General features: G+C 45.9%; 1 long non-coding RNA gene across 1 annotated transcript; it reads right to left on the reverse strand.

The window, feature by feature from the left end:
• Window positions 1-554: 554 nt before the first annotated feature.
• Window positions 555-14,093, reverse strand: LOC116220209. The gene is made up of 3 exons (XR_004163490.2): window positions 14,026-14,093; window positions 13,617-13,756; window positions 555-1,191 (listed from the first exon to the last, which is right to left on the reverse strand). It is a non-coding gene; the product is annotated as an uncharacterized LOC116220209 (long non-coding RNA).
• Between the last annotated feature and the right edge of the window lie 4,015 nt (window positions 14,094-18,108).

An 18,108-nucleotide genomic window follows, 5' to 3' on the forward strand; every position in this document is an offset into this window, starting at 1 on the left:
GGGTGAGCAAAGATGCTGTCTTGATTGGATGAATCGAGGTGGGTATGTGACTGACTTGTTGTTGTCAATGGCGACAGAGCTCCCTTCGTGCATTTACATTTGTGCAATCCTATGGGGAGGTCTCCCTTTTCTGAAAAAGGCTTTGGGATAGCGAAGTACAGGGGGGGGACACATGGCTTCCAGGGCTGGCCTATTTACCTGTTCACTTGTAAAGTTTACACATGGGGGTTAAGGCATGGACAGGCTGTAAATGGACCGAGGGTAGGTATTACAGCCCGGATAAATGCATGGACTCTGACGCATTGTTGTGCCCCATGTAAGGCAGGGAGTTCATACTAACCCTTGAGAGCAGGTTATGGACAGGCATCAGATTGTTAGAAGGATGTGGACAGTGTGTAGCAATGTGGAGTGAAACCGCCCTCCTCCTCCCTCCCTCCCTGCTCCATCCAATGCATTGAGGCGGCTGCCCTTGTCTCCGGGCTCTAGACACCTGCCTGCCTGTGCTGGGGGAAGGGGGAGGTGTGTGTGTGTGGGGGGAGGGGGGGGGGGGTCAAGTTACAGCGATGAGGCAAGATCCAACCAATGGGCTCCTGTGAGAACGGCAAGGAAGCGTGGTGGGAACTCTCCTCCCCTCGTGCTCCTCTCCTTTGCTCTTGCTACCTGGGAACCTTTCGCTACCTCAGGGAGGGGCCATGCAAACCTGCCCTGTTAATGAATACAAAACAAAAACTCTCACCAACAGGTGAGTTACAGAAGTCAAGTGTGTTGGTTTTCTTTCTTGTTCATCTTCTCCCTCCCTCCCTCCACCTCCTCCTAACTCCAACCCCAACCCACCCCTCTTCATTTTTTTTTTTCTTCACTGCATTCGGTTTTACATCAGCCAATCTTGGCACCATTCAGCCAAGAGAGAAAGGAAGGAGAAAAAAAACAAAACGGTGTGGGAAAGTGTGGGAACTTTTCTGTCCTTCTTTTATTCCCAGTTGAGTAGTTTCAATGGGATTAACCCTGTCGGTGCCAGCACCTCTACACCTGTGACGTGTGGAGTTTTAGGATGATGCAGGTTACGGTATTAAGATATCTGTGAAACGCTGTGTTAACATTCATTTTATTTTATTTCTTTATTCATCCTTTATTTAACCAGGGTAGTCACATGAGACACAGTCTCTTCTCCAAACGAGCCCTGGCCAAGACCTTTAAAGCAAAAACATACAATATATATCACAAAAATGATGCCAAAGAAGAAAACAATATGTGAGGCTCTTAGGTCTATTATCAGGCTATATTCTTTTGGTTGTGGCTAATTCATAGCTTTTGAAGTCCAATTCAAAAGTCAGTTTAAACCCTAGGATAAAGGCTGTGAGCTTAAGAATTTTCCCCTGTTGACCATTTCTGCTATATTAGTTTTTTACCCATAACCCATATTATACACAACAACATCATATATATTGATATACAAGGATTTGCATTTCTTTGACTAAATAATAATTGTATTTATAGGTTGGTAAAAAAATATATTCTTACAGTAATTCCAGGAGGCTACTGAAAGCTGCTCTTCCATAATCAACAGTTTTGTTTTTTTATAGAAAACAAATATGTGCAGTTATATGTTTTCATATATATATATATATGTATTTTCAGATTACAGCTATGTGTAATATTTTCTACCTGGGAACCTTTCACTACCTCAGCGAGGGGCCCTGCAAACCTGCCCTGTTAATGAATACAAAAACTCTCAGAAGTCAGAAGTTACAGAAGTGAAGTGTGCAGTTATATGGGTTTATATTTTCCGATTTCAGAGGTCCTTGTGAGACACTATGTCTCTCCACTGCTTGAATCATTTTTTTCAGGCTCAACATATTGATCACCTCGGTAACTCCCAAACATCCAACAGTGCCCCCCTCAGTGCATAAGGAGAACTGCATATGAGTGACAGGCTTGAAAGCTGAACCGAATTGACTGCTGGAGAGAAAGAGAGAATTCAGGGCAAATGCATTTGGACCAGTGTCTGTTCATGTGGTACTGAGACATGAAACATTCACCCTGGTGCAACACCTCATCTCCTGCGCTGTTCTGTCCAAGGTTGTTAATCAGTCATCCGACACGATTCACTGACTCCAAATGCACTGTTGCATTCTTTAAATCGAGGCCAGCATTGATGTTTTTCTGTTTTATTTGCCTATTGATTTCTTTCAGTCTTTGTTTTTAGGGTCCTCGGGAGTTCTCTGCAGAGACTCAAGTTAAAGGAATCAGACAAGGCGGAGGGATGTCTCTGAGAAAGGCGTACATCAGAGTTGCCTCAGACTGAGCCAAAGTATTGCTCACACAACATGGCCCACTGCTGAAGCGTGTCTTTTTTGGCTCTGAGCGCACGCTCGTGTCTAATGTCATTGCATACACCAACACATGTCCAGGCCAAGACAAATATGCGATTCCCATTAGAGTGCTGATACTGGTGGGTGTGGGCCTGTGTTTTACATTGTGTGCTTTCTCTGCTGATCTCTCTCTGACTCTGGTTGTGTGTGTGTGTGTGTGTGTGTGAATGCATGCATGCACATGCATGAATAAAAAGTGGTAACATCACCATCACTATTGTGTGTGCGTGTGTTTGTGTGTCTGTGTGTGAGTGTGTGTGTGTTTGTGAGTGTGTGTGTGAATGCATGCACATGCAGAATAAAAAGTGGTAACATCACTATCAACTGTGCATGTGTGTGTGTGCATGTGTGTATGTGTGTGTGTGTGTGTGTGTGTGTGTGTGTGTGTCTGTCTGTCTGTCTGTGCATGTGTGTGTGTGTGTCTGTCTGTCTGTCTGTCTGTCTGTCTGTCTGTCTGTCTGTCTGTGCATGTGTACATGTGTTAATGTGTGAGTAAGTGCACGAGAATGACTTTGCTGCACCTTTGCTGCACAGCTCCACTGTTAGGGTGGTCAGTGCGACGCCACCGGGACGCTGCAGCAGGTCAGGGAGTGTGGTGGATGGTGGACAGGCCAGTGGCCAGAGGCCCCAGTGGCACCTAAGTGTGAACACTACCCTCATCTGTTTTACAGCATCCTCTCATTACTCCATTCCGCCTTCACTGTACTCACTCAAACAGGAAAGACCTGACATTGCACTTCAAATAGTCCCGCTTAACCCCTTTGTCATCCCAAGACACTGGCTTTTGTCTCTGTGGCCTCAGGTCCAAAGACAGAAAATAGCAACATCAATGGATTTGTTGTGGATGATGCTGATGCCGTTTCCTCTGGTTAACAAGCACTTTTTGTCACGGCCATCCCTTTTTCCCCTGAAAGTCAGACCAGGGCTTGTCATCATAGACTGTACTCTGGTGTTTATAGAACGTGCCTAACGTACTTCACGTTTCTTATCTCCCCTTCTGGTCCGGTCTGGTCCCACTTTGTGTGTTTATCAGTTGTCGTACAACAGTTATGACACAACTGTCAGGGTAATTTGAGTGTAAATGCAGTCTGATGATTCAGTCACTGGAGGGGCACAGAGTTGATACAGGGCCTCGAACACAAAAGAGATTGCTGCAGAGGGGCTACAGAATAGCATTCTCAGCTAGGTGTAAGGCACTTCAGACATAAGTATGCTGTACAGGTCAACATGGTCTCGGCCTCCCCTTTTAAAATGGGTATTGTTCTGCTTTAAGACAAAGAATGTTGAGGAACAAACCCAAAATTGAAAAGCCCGACCAAATAAAACATTCCCGAGTGATTAAATAAATTAATGAATTGTCTTTAAAACAGCCCAAAATCCAATCTATCATTGGCCCACTTTCTTGTGACAGTTCCAGCTGGCTGAATTTGAATTTGTGCTTGCAATAACTTTAAAAAAAATCTAACAATAACAATGCTTAGTATCTGGTGTCCCACAAACTAAGGGCTCTTTTGACCCCTGTTGTCATTTTGCCCTTGTCTTTACCTTTGTGTGGCGTTCATGGGAAATAAGGCCGTACAATGAATCTGAAGCCAAGTGACTCATGTTGTTTTGTGTGGACGTGGTCGGATTACACCACAGATGGCTGACAATGGCGAGGCACAAACTAGATGACTGCCGTAGACAAAGTTCCAAGCAAACTCTTAAGGGTGTGGAGCAAAATCGCAAGTAGGAAAGACAACTGATTTGGCAAGATAACTGCTGTCACTTCAGTCACAAATATTTAAATTGCCTATTCATGACCCACATCACCAAATGCTCACTTGCTGAGGAAATGTTTTTTTCTAATGTCTTTAGGGCAAACCAGAAACAAATCAAAATTCTTTGATACTGAAGGTAAGCCTAAAACGAGCACAGTTTATAATTGACCCAAAGTGATAGGCTTTCCCTATCTGTGCCAGGAGTGGTGGTCAGTGACTGTTGGGAGCAACAAGGCCTCATCTTTCCTCCACCTCCACAAGTTTCCACACCTGCATACTATTTACTGTCTCCCTTCTGACCTTAACTAGGTTTGCTCTTCACCACAGGTAGTGTATGCCAAGGGGGATGTCAATGCGTTTAAGGGCCTTTGCCACCAAGGGTGGGTGCATGCAAAAGTCATTTTTATTGCTTGCAACAGCAGCTCTTTTTTATTCAGGAAACACGAACAGCGAGGGACCAGGTGATGTTGTAGCTCAAGCCTGTTTGACAAGTGGGTAGCCTTGACTTGTAAAAGGTGACCACACACGAGCTGTCTGTTTTCTTTTGTTTTGTTAACTTCTTTCTTGTTGCCGTTTTTTTTGTTTTGTTTTGAAAAGTCAAAACCGGTCGGATGTACTTAGATATTTCCTGCATCTCACCTGGTTGGGTGTCCTGAGCTTCAAAGATTTTTCCTTATCTCGACCTGTCTTGTTTGATTTGACATTTGAGTTTCTTAACCACGGGAAGCACAAAGTCCCTCTAAAAATGTCTAAGATTGATGTACTCCTAATGTATTAATTAATCTGAGAGAGGAATCAATAGGTTTCACACAGCGAAAAAAATGATGGACTAGTCACTGAAAAGGCTCATATTGACTGTGCTCTTGCCCATAATGTCTCATGGTTGTCTAGTCTGTCTGAATACCCCCACAGACAAAGCCCGAGGAGAGAGAGAGAGCTCTATTGAAATGACGTCAGTGTAATTGCAGCCCGTGCACATTGTGTTTGCTTGTGAAGTAGGGGGGACTGAGTAAACCTCGTAATACAGTTTTACAACACGTCACTCACCGTCTGCATTATCACACCAGAAGTGTAGCAGGCTTCATTTCTCACACCCACAACTGCTTTAAGCTAGGTGTGAAAAACAGCAACAACCTGTGGTAAGAAGCTGCTGCTAGCTGTTTGTACCGAGGCGACGTACTAAGTGTCCCATTAGCATCAGTCACAAACAAACAGCTGGTGGTAGATGTTATCTTTGGGGAAGGTATAGTCAGTCACAAGACTTTGTTTGTTTTCTATTTTACATACCACTGCATTGGCGGAAACTACAGGGGTTTGCATGAATCTTGTGCATAAGGTTTCCTGAACAACAGAGTCCAGTCCTTATCATGCCCTGGATGACATCTTGTAGAGTTTACAATCCTGTTTGCATCAGGCCAATATTTACTGTTGATATATGGACCCCATTTCCTCCTTAAGACGACACAATTCCTTCATACAGACTTACTTATCTACTTCACCATCACCACCATAAAAACACCAACAGCTGGGGGATGAGGCAATGTGTGGCCATACTGTATGCAAGACAAGGATATGTTCATGGCAAACACAGACAGCAAGTCTGTCCCGTCCAGGCCTACCCTCAAGGCTCTGTTGAAATGTTTGGCTCTGTTTTTTGTTAGAAGCCGATGCAGTGGAGGTCACATTTTAAAGGGGACAACCATGAACACGCAGGCCAGATAGCTCACAAAAGACTTTATGACTCCTTTTCAAACAAACACCTTTAATTCTGTCTCTCTCTCTCTCTCTCTCTCTCTCTCTCTCTCTCTCTCTCTCTCATATTCCAGCACTATTTCCCTTCCAGTCCTAATTTCGTCCCTGTCTCAAAACTCAGCCTTCACATTCCCTCCCACTCTTCCCATAGAGGAAGCGTTCCATCAGCAGAGTACAAAAGCTACCTGCCCAATAAACGCTGAGGCAGACAGTTAAAAAAAAAGAAAGGGGAGAGGAGAAAGCTGAGTGAAAGAGGGAGAATGAGAGGAGAGAAGGGGAGGGGAAGGGAAGGGGGCATGCGTGAACGGTTTTATTGCGGCATATTAATTTAGATCCAGCGTTCCCTGGGGCCCGACAAGAGAAAGGAGAGCTGGGAGAAAGAAAGAGGAAGGGGACGTGCCGTGCCGCTATAAAACAGCTGCTTTCTCGCAATGGCTTCCATTTCCACCAGAGAGGTGGGCCAGTCTTGGCCCAGTTTTCCATGCCAATAAAGAGTATGCGGCATCCGACAGGGCCTTGTGTTGGAATTTGTGTTGTTTTGACGACGTGCGTGCTGGCAACAGGATGTTCTTCAATGTTGTTTCAAAGTAAACTCTTTAACACAGACAGACCGTTTCATTTAATGATTCCTCTATTGAATTTTCAATACTTGCAGTGCCAGTGTCAAACATTAGTTTGTCTACTTGGGTTTAGAAAAATTGAATTTAGTGACTTTGGAGACAAAGAGCTTTTCCACCCTTTGAGCTTTGCTCTTTTTCCCTCCAATTTTTTTGACACCAAGTGGTTAAAATAGGCAAGGTATTTCACACTGGTGTGTGGGGGACGAGCGCAGTTTGTTTTCTTTATCCTCATCCCTTTTTTTTGTCATTTTAAGGTCTCTGCGAGCCCTGCGGTTTCTCCATTTTTAGCCCACACTTTAATCTCTGTATCAGCTTTTTGTTCTCCCGCCTCCCGCTGTCTCCCGAGCGCTAAGACAAAGTGCTATTTACACTAATGGCTCACCAGGCCTTTCACTGCAGAAACAAACAGTGCTGGGGGCAAGTGAATAGAACTTAACATTTTGACATTTTTCCACACGCTCTCAAAACCAATATTGACCCAGCACCCCTGCAAGGCCGGCTTTAGTCCGCGGCCTCGGCATACAAATCAAGCCAATGCATCCAGAGCCGCAGGCAGCCAGTCAAGGGGAGAGCTCAACAATGCCTGGCCCAGGATGGGGCTCTCCCACCGGGCCAGTAGAGTGGCCACTGTCCTGGGCTCAAGCTGGCACACAGAGGCCGGCTCTGTGAAAGACCTGACGCCATCCCGCCTGCTTTAATGATTCCGTCTGAGTGGGGCGATTGTGCCGGTACCTTTCGGCCCTGCTGGAGAGCGCCCGCAGACAACGGAAAGGGACGGCGGGGGTACGCGCATGTGTGGAACGGCCCCGTAGTGCGCTGCGCTTCTCAAAGGCCACATTACAATCAATTAGGCCCTAATGAGCAGGAGCTGGGACTTGTAACCTGTGGCTCGCGGGGTCGCTGTTCGGCAGAATCCCAGCTGGCCGAGATGTCGATAAGTTCTGAAATAGCCCCAGACCGGAGGCTTGAGGCAGCCGGGAGGCACATTGTGCAAGGCTCTCTCTTCTCTGGACTTTCCTGCTAATTCACAACACACACACACACACACACACACACCCACACACCCACACACACTAACACACACATACAGACACAGTCACACAATCTCCTTTTCAAATGTTAGAGCACCGGCAGTGATTAAAGTACAGCCACAAGCCAACATTAGCCTTCGGCAAACAAGCAACCTGTTCCACTGTATTTCTGCATGGCTGCCAATCGATTGGATTAAAATGCAGGTCAGCATTGGTGGCCAGAGCGCCGCCGATGCCAGGGGGGAAGAGAGATGAGAGGTGACAGGGGGGTCAGGTGGTGAGAGCAAACAGAGAGGCTTGGGGGGGGGCATTGGGTTAGTTACATTAATATACATGGCCAGCAGCACTTTGGGGCCGGCCAGGCCTGGTGGGGGGCTCTCGGCAGGGAGAGTGGCCTGAGTGGCTGCAGAGCTTGAGCTGGGGAGCATGGCCTGAGGGGCGCCCTCACCTGTGGAGAACAGACCCAGGACAGGAGGCACCTTTCTCCACAGCCTGCTACACATCTGAGGGGGAGGAGCAGGGTAAGTAAACCTGGCACAGTAGGAGGGTGATGGCGCTGAAAAAGGGGGGGGATCTCCTGACATGCTAAACAGGGGACTGTTATTGAAGCATTGGGCTTGTGTTTGGGATAGAGGCCTGAAATAAAATAGACAAAGGGGGAGGAAAATAAAAAAGCTTAGGCTTGCAGCTTATGTGTGTGCTACACCAGGAGAAAGCTAATATTGAGGCTTAGGATTGCGGTGGTCTCTCTGTGTGCATGTGTGTGTGTGTGTGTGTGTGTGTGTGTGTGTGTGTGTGTGTGTGTGTGTGTGTGTGTGTGTGTGTGTTACAGAAATAAAATCACTGCCTTCTCAGTGTAGAAATCTCTGTAAACTACAAGACGTTTTTCCCCGAAACCCTGTCTTTATCTCGAAAGTTCACAATAATATTATGACAGTATTATGGGGCATATTGTGCGCGTCAGTGATCTGGCTAAACCCTGGGCCTGCTGCCTCGACTACCCCACAGTTTCATTCTCTCATGGAACCAGAAGCGAGAGCGGAGAAACAAATGATTTTTCTTGGGCCGAGTCCCATACTGTGTTACAATATCACAAGGCATCACGCTGCCCAGCCTGCTGCAGCTGTCCAGCAGAGCAGCTTCTTTCATGCGCCGAGCGGAGGGGGGTTTGGGGGCATCTGGGGAGCCAGATATTAAGTAATATTCAGAGGAACTCGCGGGTTCATGCGGGTAAATGGGTGTTTGTGCGGGCGGGTGTTTTTTTTAATAAACTGCAGCTGAGAGGCAACTTCTCCTTACTCCCTCCTGCTGTTGTCTCTGCTCAGCAACCTCACCCCAACAGTCCGAAGTTAAGTATTTAGCAAGGGGCCTCTTGGTGCTGCCCTCCAAATTTACCCCAAGTCCCTAACCTCTCCGGGCCCTTCCCCACTCCTTCAGTGATATTGCCCACAGTGGGGGCTCAGAAAAAAATGCATGGTGAAGAAAGAAAAAAAGTAAGTTAGGGTGAAGTTCCCATCGTTACGTCTTGACAGACATTTCCCAGACTGCAGTGGGGGGAGGGTCTCTCTCAGCATGACATAGGCCTCTGCAGCTTGATTAAAACGACGGAGAAGAGCATCTTAAAATATACTATCTGTACCATTCGTCTTCTGCTCTCTCTCTTTCTCTCTCGCTCTCTCTTCCCCCATACCTACTCCCCTCTCTTTAAGTGTTTATAGTCTACAAATGAGGCCATTCAGATTCGTACAAGCCAGGCAAAGAGAAAATAACTTTGGAAAAACAGGCATCAAAGACTCAGTGTTCAGTAATACGTCACTAGGCCTTGACACTAATGAACACAGGACTGAAAGACAGAACCAATGCAGAGGCCGTGTTCAGACAAGCCGTGATCCTGAGCAGCCCAGTGCGTCGGACCAGCCCTGGAGCCCCGGTTCTGCTGGCCAGAGAACCTCTGCCAAACATGGGCCAGACGGTCCAGGTCCCGACCCATCATCGGGCTGCCATGACATCATGGGCCTCCCTGAGGAGGAGCGCTGGTGCTGGGCACAGTGTGCTGTCTGGCAGCCTCCCAGTCCCCCATTTTCTTTTCTTCTTGTTTTTTTTTTTTTATTCATCGGTTTTTCACCACTCGTAAGATGGATGTGTGTGCAAATATCACACTAAAGGCCCTTACTAAAACTCCACGCTAAGTTAACTGAAGAGCGGAGAGCCCAAGCAGGGAGGTGGTTGTTGTCTCCTGTTGGCAGTGCTTACTACAGATTAGAGTTTTCAGGGTTGACATTATCCATACTCTTTTTTCATCTTATGCTGATGTAAGCAAAAGCCTTGTTTGCAAGAGGGAAAAAAACTTGGCAGTTCATAAATATCTTCGCACACCTGGTTGAGGAGGGTGCGTGGGTTTTGTCAAGAATGACTGTGTGATTCATGACGGACGTCGGCAATGTGGAAATGCGATTTAAAAACGATTAAGTCTTTTCTTTATTTGTTTGTGTTGCCTTCCCCAAAAAGATTACTGCTGGGTTAAAAAGTCTGAAAAGCGAGCGCCGACCTCCGACCCCTCCTTTTTTTGTCATGCCTCATTAAACAGGCTAACACATCGGTTGCAACTACTTATTACCCCTTCTGTTATGGCAACATCCAGGGCACATAATCTCCCAACAGCCCCCTTGTCGCCGTCAGAGCACCTCTGCCCAGACTTGGTCGTCAGCCGCATAAGAGCCATCACCCTCTCAGAGGAGCTCTTTCTCTCACTCTTTCTCTCCCGTAGACCCCTGCTCTAAGGCCCACGCCACTTGTCCGGGCTCCAGCTCATTGTGAGTGTGAATGGAGCCGCCTCAATGTGAATTCTTCCACACTCTCGATCGCGCGGTGGAAAAAGAAAAAAAAAAGGAGGCAAGGACTGACTCAGCAGTCGTGTAATTTTAGTTGGCTTTCAGCAGCTTTATCTGAGTCTCTTTGAGGGTCAGTGTAAATGTAAATAAAAAGCTGGTTTGGGGTTGTGGGGGTGGGGAGGGCCAAGAATGCGACCACTCGAGGAGCAAGTGAGCACAAAGGCAATTGGAGCATGCAGTATATCACACAGAGCCCAGTGTTGAGCCTCTGGGGATGACGGGCAGGTTACACCTGCGTCAGTCAACCAGGGGAATCCCAATCGCAAATGTTTAGGAAGCCATGATGGACCCCATTGTCAGCCTGGTGACTGATTAGCCCCACGCCATCCAGGGATCTGCCATTTATACGACAGGCGCTGATTAACATCAACAGGAAGCTAACAAAACCAGATAGGAGAAGGAAGAACTCTGGGCTCGTTCTGCGTACTGGTTGGGGCGGGTGTGGGGGTGGGGGTAAGATAAGAGTTGGGCACGGCTCACTCAGTCGCTCCTCTGGGGACCGGCTGTGTGCTGTGGTGAGTGGTAGTGGTGGTGGTTGGGGGGCTGAGGCCCCGGTTGGCCCGGCCGCTGGCTGGGCTTGTGTGTGCCGCCCCGGGGGGAACTCCGGGGAAAGCACCGATCGGGCATCAAAAGCAAAGCGCTTCACAGACTCAAACCCCCCAACACGCACACACTCAAACACGCTCCTCTGACCACTGCGCTGTCCCGTGCTACGTGGGAGAGAGAGAGAGAGCTGACACACAAAACAACACACACACCACACTCACTCACAAGCAAAACATGTGTGCACACACACCCAGGCAGTGTAACTCCAGACGTGCAGTCAGCCGGGTGTATGTTTGTGGTGAGGCAGGGAAGATTGACTGTGATTTACCGTCTGATCCTGATGACACTCTAGCCTGTATGTCATTCATTACTGGTGCTCTCCATCTCTCTCCCTCTTTCTTTCTCTCGTTCTATTTATAGCTCTTTGTTTGTGTGTGTGTGTGTGTGTGTGTGTGTGTTCTTGTCTGGAGACTCAGCACACATTAAAGTCAGTTCTATATACTCCCAAACTTGTGCAGGGGGACACTGTGTTGGCCCTGAGGTCAAACTCAGGACCAAACCAAAATGAATGGGAGGATTTTAAGGTGTAGAAATGATTCTAAAAATGGAAATGATTATATGCAAATTGTCATGTTGAACATTACAGGAGAGACCCTCTTTACCTTGAACTAAGAATATACTGTAGCAGTGTGGTCATCTGTCTTTGTTAGTCATGATGTCAGCAGACACGTAGATACGCAGATGACGGTTTCTTGGAATTCAGTCTGGAATCAAACACACCCCAGCTTAAGGGGAACCAAGGTATGTGTGTGTATGTGTGTGTGTGTGTGTCTATGTCTCTAAGGGTTTGTTGGGTGTGTGCACACATGTGTTTGTGTGGCTGTGTGGGAGGTTGGTGGGAGTGTGGGAGTGTGTGTGAATGTGTGTGTGTGAATGTGTGTGTGTGTGTGTGTGTGTGTGTGTGTGTGTGTGTGTGTGTGTGTGTGTGTGTGTGTGTGTGTGAATGTGTGTGTGTGTGTGTGTGTGTGTGAATGTGTGTGTGTCTGAGAGAGAGAGAAATAAAGATCATTTGTATGGGTACATGTCTGGTCACTTATATACAAATGTAGAGAAAAGCCCATTGAAATGCTCTGAGTCCTTAAACTCGGCACGCTCAAGTGTGCTTTCTATGGAAACAGCTGGATAAAACACACTTAAACAGCCCCCATACAACCCCCTATGGCTGTCTGCACTTTACACAGAGCTTTCACAAGAGACATAAGCGCTGGCTAAAGCATGCTTCAGTTCAGTCTATGCTTTTCAGTGTATAGCACAGGGCCTTTCTTTCCAGACATCTTTCAAACCCTCCTACACTGACCATCCTCACAGAGGAGGCTTTCAGAGCAGGCCAGCCAAGGACGCGCACAGCCACGCAAGGGGCTTTTGAGGAGGAACGGCTCAAGACTTGAAGGGGGTCAATGGGTCGTGCCCTATAGGCCATTCCCACCGCAGCTAAATGAGTGAGTAGTGACAGGCCCTGGCGTTTGTTATCAGCCGCGGTGAGAGAGGAGCTGACGAGCGACAGAGCCCCCGGATCCAGCGGCAGCTAGCACGCGGCTCTGCCTGCACGCCAAGGGAGGAAAGCAGCAGCAGCAGCGGTGGTGGTGCTGACAGAGCCCTGCGACGGGTGCCCCTCTCCAGCCCCCGGACCAAAGGCGCCTATTGTTTCCTGCGCAAGCTAGGTTGATAACCCCCTGTGACCCAGGTGGGCAGGCTGGGCTGGTGACTCTGTGTGTGGCGCTGGGCGCCCGCGGAGAAGAGCCCCCCTCCTTTGTGTGTGCTGATCAATGATTAACCTTTACTTCCAGCAGTGGTGGAACTGCCTGTATGTTTAACTCAGAGCAAACAGCAGTGGTCAGGAGGGAGGGCGGGTGGGTGGGGTGGGTGGAAGCATGCCGGCGGCTATCTCTCTGCCTGGATACAAGACTGGAAGAGCCTCACTAATCATTTCCTGCCATTACATCTTCTTGCCTCTCCCCCCCCCCTCAACTACGACTACTATTCTGGCTCAGGACCAAAGATTTGTGCTTCTTGTGTTTATTTAAGCCTGTCGGAATTGTGCATGCTTTGGTTAATTAGGGGTGACGGGGGTGCTGTACTCTCACAGTCTGTTCCTGTAATCTCCCAGATTTCCACAGAGAATAAAACCTTTGCTTTGTAAACAAAACTCAACTATGAGAACGTGCATGCTCTTGACTAACAATCCCAACCTGTAATTACAATGCCAAACCAAATAAAAGTATTTTAATCACAACCCTGACGCTGGAAATGCAACATTACACCATGTGATGAAGTGTTTAAAGCTAGGGTGTCAGACAGTTGCCCTGCGCTGAAGGAGAGACAGTTCCCAGTTAGAAAGTGACGACCCTGGGTCAGGGGACTCGCGTAGGACATGCCTGCTGGGCTTTGAGGGCACTTCTGGCAGCCCAGCCTAGCAGTGCTGCTTAAAGAGTGTCTCAGTTGTTCTAAATTATACTCTCGTGCCCGTAAAGGGGGTCAAACACCCAGGGGTCACTCTGTTTAATGTTTCCAGAAATACCCATGACTCCAGCCGGCAGTTCCTGTACTAGGACTGTCCACACATGATCCTTTCAACATGACTCACCATCAGCATCAGGAGGCTGCAGTCTGCGTCCTGTCCCTGAAGCATTCCACCCAGGGACCACTGAGAAGAGAGAGGCACACGGGCCTCATGACTGCAATCATGCTGGTCAAAGAATAGCATCCAAGGCAATGAGTCAGAGACTGCAACAAAGACCAGGACCCTATGCGTTATACACAAAAGAATTTGAAGAAGCAACAGAGCTTGAATATGGGGATGTTTTATCCTGATCTTCTAAAGTAAAAAAAAAACAAGATATCTCTAGGAAACTCGTCACTCTTAATAGTGTAAATGGTTTCGGTTGCTTGTTCATTCTATTATGTAGCCTAATGTATTTCTTGACATATCATGACTATACACATAACGTAAATTATGCCCTTGTTTTATCAGATTTTATTCTATGCCTCAATACCAAACACGTTGGTTCGGAATTTCACTTAGCGACTCATGGTCGCCATCTTCTGGTCAGTTGGTTCTTCCTCTGTAGTCTGACAAAGTGCAAGTAAGCCATTTTGTTGGTTTGTTTTATACATTTTGCAATTCAACCCAACATTATGTGAGCGTACGTGCGTTCGAGGTTAGTGATGGTAAGTAACTTTTTAATGAACCTAGGTTGTGTAGGCTTATAAAAACACAACGACACTTAAGTTTGTTTAATTTATTTTCATGTCGTTGCTGTTTTTTTTTTTTTTTTAAACCACCCTGTAAATTGAAGAAAAGTTTTGGACGAAGAGAGACACAAATGTTACGTTGCCACTTTAGTCATCTATTGCAGGTTTGTGTCTTTTTCAGTCTTTGTTTCAGTTCATGGTACACAGTACGCCTAATGTACTTTTAGGCTGTCAGACCTTTGACACTCATCAATCAGCTAACACCACGATAGAAACCGAAGATGAGCAATTCGTCTTTTCCTTAGGTGTGTTTAGCTGTTTTCCAAATAAGGGGATATAGAATTAAGCATAGGCATGCAGTCATTTGACATCTACTCTCCGCCGAGAGCTGAGCCGACTGATATGGCGAGGCTCTCAGGTGCCTTAAGAAGACAATAAGCCTTTGTGCGTCAGCTGATTCCACGTGCAGGGATGCGCCCCGAGCAGCGTGCAACTAAATCCCGCGATTGTCTGTGCGCAGTAATCGTTGTCTGGAGCCTCCGGCACAGAGGTAAAATAACGAGTGGACTAACCGCGATGGGCTCTCACATTACTGGACTAACAAGTGGAGTTGACGGCTGTGTAAAAGCCTCCACGAGCACAATCCTCAAGAGAACAGACAAGTCCGAACTGAATGACATAATTAGTGTGATTTGCTGAATCACCCTATGGCTTTTCTTAAAGTCTTATTAGTGTGACTGCGTATTGCTCTTCTTAAGTTTAATAATTTTTTTCTTTTTGACGCTGGGAGGGGCACACATTTTTTTTTAACTTTAGTCAGTACACAGTCCAACTGTTGTATAGCATGTTACGCATAAATACAGCAATTGAAGGCATTTCGAATAGGTTGAATCCATCGGGACCATGAGGTCGGTGAAAGTGCGATTGTGGTCACATGCCCAGTTAAAAATGAACCTCAGTTGATCAGTAACAGGATTTTATACACCGTCTTTTCTCTTCCATTGAATTTGGATAAATGGTTTGTTTGAAAGAGTTCATAATTGAGCCATATGTGTTATATTAGAAAGACTTTACTGTGTAAACAGTCAAACTTGGTCTTTGTCTTAAAAATAATGTCAGACCAACACAAAACAACCAAGTAGCCTATTCTCAGCATACACCATAAACCATCAGACTCATTCTCTACGACATGGGTTTCTTTAGTTGCTCAGTGTGTTATTTGGATAGAGATCATACATCCAATTGAATATTCAGATTTTTCAACAGTGAGACCATTTTTGTGTACCTTCATTTATACTCTATATACTATACCAGGAGACTGATCGACATTGACTTTTAGGATTTCAAAGCAAGTAATCGAAGTATCATTGACATTCTTTACACTTAAAGCATGGAGGATGGGTAGAATTTGGTAACACTTTTTAACACTAATTAACACTAAATAAATGGACAGAAGATAAACATTTTGCCTTGATCTGGGTAAATTATGTAGTTTATTGCACACAGTCTTTAATTCTTGTCACCTCATATTGAATATTGTTAATCAGAAAGCCTATATGCTGTATGCTCGTGTGTTAGGGCTGTATAATCTCACCAAAGGGTGATCTGCATCGTGATCTGACCATAGCATTATTCTAGTGACCTCTGTACAAGAATCCTCTAAACTGTAATCAATGTTAAACCAATCATCATTCAGGGTAACTCTTCTTCAGCCATTGCCTAATAAAGATTAACCGAAAATGAGAGCTGACTGGAAACATGACCATATAAGCACTATAATAAGCACTTTCTGTTTAAATCTCACGGCCGTCTTAACACCATATCATTTTTTAGGCAACACTTTGGGAACTTTTCCAGGCATATGGAATACATGTAGATCCCATTTGAACTACTTGGGCATTGTCAAGACCACACACGGTAGTAATTATGCTTGGCAGACCTTACATGACCTTACAATCTCTCCTCCACATTTGTCTTTTCTCATGAATTTAACACAGATTAATGGAACAAAACGATTTTTTTTTGTATCCTGAGACATGAGGCATCTATGCCCTCTAATGAAGAAATCCATTTCCAATTCAATTTGCATTCACTTCAATCTTGAAACGTTTAGAGAACGTCCAAACCTGGCATTCCTCTACCAACACAGTGAAGTGCATTCCAATGAAAAAGCACTCACTCACAGTAAAGATGCTTGTGTCACCAGCACCTGTTTTGCACAAAAGATGCCCTAGCGCTCTTTTGTATGCCCATGAGTACAAATGGGCACCAACCCGGCCTGGAAAATACCATGTTGTGCCACTCCACACTGAATGTGTCTATTTACAGGGATTTGTCAAGTCGACGATGAATTGCCGGAGCTGACACAACGCAATTATGAGGAGAAAACACTGTCGCATTAGCCACTATTAAGTAGCCCACCAGATTGTGATCTTAATCCCAAACTGTTTCATAAAGGCCTAATCCTCTTGATGAAAACAGAATCCCACCCACACATTGAAGAGGGCCCTCAGGTAGGTACAACAGTCAAACAAGCCTCCCATCCCACCTCCATTCACTCCCCTCCCTCCACCCCCCTTCTTTCTTTCTCTCTCTCTCTCTCTCTCTCTTTCTCTCTCTCTCTGTCTTATTCTGTCTCGCAGACACAACCTGATGAATTGATACTGTAAGACCTCTCTGGGCATGCAGCCCAACTGGTTGTGGGTTAATTAGCTGGGCTGTGTTCCCATAATTAGCCATAGTAAGGGAAATCAGTTGCATAGTGGTGATGAATAAAAGATCTATTGCACTGGTGAAGTGTTTGTTGCACATTCTTGATCCTGAAGTGCATTCTTGCCTGGCAGACAGTAACCTAGCTCTGTGGGAATTCCCTCTGGTCATTGTCAGGTTTGCGCTCCACTGATTCAACGGCGTGTCGGCCAAGTATTAATATCTTAAATGGAATGAGTAATCATCATTCCCAGTGTTCTTAAACTGATTTGTTGAGTTTTGATCGTCAGGGCCATGTATCGGCCAAGAGGTCCTGCATATGTGTAAAACATGTATGTATGTGTTTAAGGGTTTGGGTGCGCTTATAAGAGTTTAATTTTGTCCCCCGTATAAGATTTGTCTGCAACCCCTTCTCCCCAAAACAATGTCCTTTTCCAGTTGATATGATCAGGCCCCAAGCAATAGCAGAGGTCTTGTTTTTCTAGTACATGAAGCCTTCAGTGGAGTTATTTGGAACAGATGTCCATGTTTGCTTACAGTTGTGTTAAGTCTATAATGGAGCTAATTGGCTGATCTGTTATCTTGGTATCCCAATGAACAAAATCATGACATTTTCTTAATGAAGGCAAATTGATCGTCCCATTGTCCTCTTGGTGTGTGTAAACATGGCCCTAAAGCCATTTCGGCCTGGCTTGTTGAGACAGTTCCCTTTTGACTGGAGCGCAAGGTTGCATTGAGATGAATAGTAAAACTCTTTCTCCATTCAGTTTTATCTCATGACAGACTGCACACTGTCTGTACTGGTATTTTCAGCCTTTGTCAAAATTGCAATGAATTGCTTAATAGAATTTGTGCGAGGGCTATACGTTTAACTTGAGTTGCTAACAGTATTTCCCAAGTTGTTAATCTAGTTGTTGTACTAGGTTTGGCTTAGCTTCATCATGCAACCAAATATTGGGAACATGTATTTGAACACATATGTATGTAAAGAAATAACCATTTGACCTACAGTAAAACAGTAGATAGTTTTGTTTCTTCTTTAAAGAGATATTCCCTACTGAAGTTTCTTAGCGAATCTCGGTCCTTAACTGGTTTGGAAGCTCTGAGTCAGATATTGGATCCTCACGATGTCAGTCAAACACAACGACTCACAAAAACTCATTAGGAAGTGGGAG

Source organism: Clupea harengus, chromosome 4 (assembly GCF_900700415.2).
Source record: "Clupea harengus chromosome 4, Ch_v2.0.2, whole genome shotgun sequence".
Classification (NCBI taxonomy): domain Eukaryota; kingdom Metazoa; phylum Chordata; class Actinopteri; order Clupeiformes; family Clupeidae; genus Clupea; species Clupea harengus.